The 3394-nt window shown below is 32.1% G+C and overlaps 1 pseudogene; it reads left to right on the top strand.

The window, feature by feature from the left end:
• LOC106471100 overlaps nt 1-3394 on the top strand; it is a 24681-nt pseudogene that overhangs the window by 11952 nt on the left and 9335 nt on the right.

Raw genomic sequence — 3394 nt, 5'->3', positions numbered from 1 at the left:
TTGGTGTACATAACTTGTGATATATTTAGACTTGTTGCTGTTAACATTTTTTTTTTTTCATTTAATATATAATTAATTTACTTTCAAAGAAATGCTGAAACTAGGGTGAATTTTTATACGCCTCCCTGTAAAACATAAGAAAAGAAAGATAATTGTGGGACATTATGCTGTTCAGAAAATATAATTTTAAATTTGTTTGTAGATAAAGGACTCCATGTTTCCAGGAATTTAACTTGTTGGTAATTGCTGGTATTAAATGTGGTTATTTGAATTACAGTTTTACATTTAACAAAAGATCTCTACTTTTCTTAAAAATGTTTTTGAAGAATTTGAAAATAGTCTGAGAGAAATTATTCTTGGCTCTGCTTAGTAAATACTGTTTAGCAGTGTGTTTTGAACATTTAGGCCAGTACTCTGTATTAACTGGTGTGTTTTGAACATTTAGGCCAGTACTCTGTATTAACTGGTGTGTTTTGAACATTTAGGCCAGTACTCTGTATTAACTGGTGTGTTTTGAACATTTAGGCCAGTACTCTGTATTAACTGGTGTGTTTTGAACATTTAGGCCAGTACTCTGTATTAACTGGTTTGTTTTTAACTTCTAGGCCAGTACTCTGTATTAACTGGTTTGTTTTTAACATCTAGGCCAGTACTCTGTATTAACTGGTTTGTTTTTAACATCTAGGCCAGTACTCTGTATTAACTGGTTTGTTTTGAAATTTCAGATCGTAATGAATGTTTAGATAATAATGGAGGATGCTCTCAGAATTGTGTTGACACTGCTGTTGGGTTCTACTGCTCTTGCTTCCCAGGTTACCAACTTATAGACAACAGAACATGTGAAGGTAAGGCTGTGGTGCTGGACGTTAGTGTAAATATAAATTTGGTTTAATATTTATTATGACTTAATTTTTATAGGAAAGTGTGCTAAAGGCCTTTTGATTTTGATTTATTGTTTTTTTTGTCAGATGTGAATGAGTGTGAAATCATGGGTTCCTGCTCTCAGACATGTATCAACATGAAAGGCACTTACAAGTGTGAATGTATTGAAGGTTATACAATGGAGCCAAAAAACCACCATCGCTGTCGAGCATCTGGTGAGAAAATCAACCATATTCAAATAATTTGATTTAATAATTCTGTAATAATACATTGAAATTGGAAGTTTTATAAAATGATGAGCTAGTTACTCCACACAGTCACAATAACAAAAATCTATTTATTAAAATTTGGTTATTTCCTCCATTAAAAAAAAGAGAGATAGAGAAGGTAATGGATAACTTTTAAAAATAAAAGTTTTACTCTATTACTTGATTTTGACGTGTGAAACTTCAGTTACAAAGTCACACCTTTGTAAAAGATCAGCATTAGGCAACTGAAAAATATTTTGACTCAGATCTTTGTTTATTAAATATAAACTGAGGATGTTTTTAAAAAAATGTTGTTTACTTACTCAGCCTGACACCATTGTGGTAGGTCAAGTCTTAGGTCATTGATAAACTCAAGTCAGTTCCACATTTTTTCTTCTGATTTGTTGCCAGAAGGTGACTACTGCGATTAGCAAAAGTGAAACTTAGGTATTTCCAAACATATAAGTAGCTGTTAATTGCTTTATTGTTATGGGGTTGTTAATTGTAGATGATATATCTCTGTGTTTTTTTCTTTTCTTTTAGAAGGACATGTTGCTTTGCTGTTTAGTAATCGTCGGGATGTGCGAAAGCTTGATCTCGAAAGCTCAGAGTACACGGCTGTTGTTAGTAACCTACATAGTGCTATTGCTTTGGATTACATATTTCAAACTAACACTGTGGTGTGGTCTGATGTGTCGGAAGAATGCATTAAGAGGTTAGTAATACTACTACATAACAGTTGGATTTCCTATTTTTACACATTCTAATTCTTTTAACCATAGTCGTAGCACAGGTTTAATGTCTGTTAATTATAGTTCGTGTTTTATACACACACAAAGATACATCTCTTTCTTCCTCATTGATTTAACTTTCATCCCTAGACACTGTGTAAATTCATTTTAAGCAGAAATGTTTTACCCTTGTTCTGTTTACATTGTTTAAACTTGCAGCATCAGTAGGTTGTCCATCTAATAGAAAGAGAAGATTATTAGATATTTATGGTTATCCAACCAATAGAAATAGCAGATGTTTAGATATTTATGGTTATCCAACTAATAGAAATGGAAGATTTTTAGATATTTGTGGTTGTCCAACCAAAAGATAGGAAAGATTTTTTTAGATATTTGTGGTTGTCCAACCAAAAGATAGGAAAGATTTTTTTAGATATTTGTGGTTGTCCAACCAAAAGATAGGAAAGATTTTTTTAGATATTTGTGGTTGTCCAACCAACAGATAGGAAAGATTTTTTTAGATATTTGTGGTTGTCCAACCAACAGATAGGGAATATTTTTTTAGATATTTGTGGAGATTATTGATGAACTTTTATCTTTAAATTTAGACACTGATTAAAAAGTGGAAATTTTTGTCATAAAAGTGATGTATGATTTTATGATTTCTTTCAAGTTTTGAAAAGTTTATAAAGCATTTTAGGTTTTAGCATACTGTTGAATAGTGTCTGTTTTTTAATATAACATCCTTAAGTCAGAATAGTGGTTGAACCACACCCATATTAAGCTTCATCTTTGTTTACATACTTAAAAAGTTGGGCATAGTGGCTTAGGTGTTTTTGAAGACTCAAAAATTGGAACTTTTTTTTATAATTATCATATTATCTGACAAATTTTATATATCTTTGAATAGAAAAGTATAAAATATAATTACAACTGTAAAGTGTAAATTATCATGATTGTCAAAAAGGAAATAGCCCTATTTATTTATTTTTTATGGTAGTTTTGTCTTGTTAGTCTCTCTTTTATTAGTTGTTTTGAAGAGTGTTCTTAAGCATGTGCCAGCTCAAGAAATAAGACTATAAAACTGATCAGAAAGTTATGTTTATACTGTTTGTCCCTTACCATTTGCTGGTCTGGTTTTTTTTCTAGTGCACCTATTGACACAGGTGCTCCAATAACAACACTTGTAAAAGAGGACATTAAAACAGCAGATGGGATTGCAGTTGATTGGATCTACAATCATATCTACTGGACAGATACAGGCAAAAATTGTATCGAGGTAGCAGATTTACAGGGCAACATGAAGAAAACTCTCATTGTTACTGGGCTCGATGAACCTCGGGCTATTGTAGTGAATCCCTTGGAAGGGTGAGTTTTACACAAAATTAATGGTATTGTAGTATAGCTATCATAGGTGAATCCTGGGAATGTGATGTATACATAATAACGGTTGGTTCAATAAACACCATCTTAGGTAAGCTTAGTCATGAATTCATGAGTGGGGGGGGGGGGGGTGAGGTGAAGTCTGATAAT

Source organism: Limulus polyphemus, unplaced genomic scaffold, assembly GCF_000517525.1.
Source record: "Limulus polyphemus unplaced genomic scaffold, Limulus_polyphemus-2.1.2 Scaffold4410, whole genome shotgun sequence".
NCBI classification, from domain to species: Eukaryota; Metazoa; Arthropoda; class Merostomata; order Xiphosura; family Limulidae; genus Limulus; species Limulus polyphemus.
The sequence above is the reverse complement of the archived record's forward strand: the minus strand, read 5'-3'. Positions and strand labels throughout refer to the sequence as shown.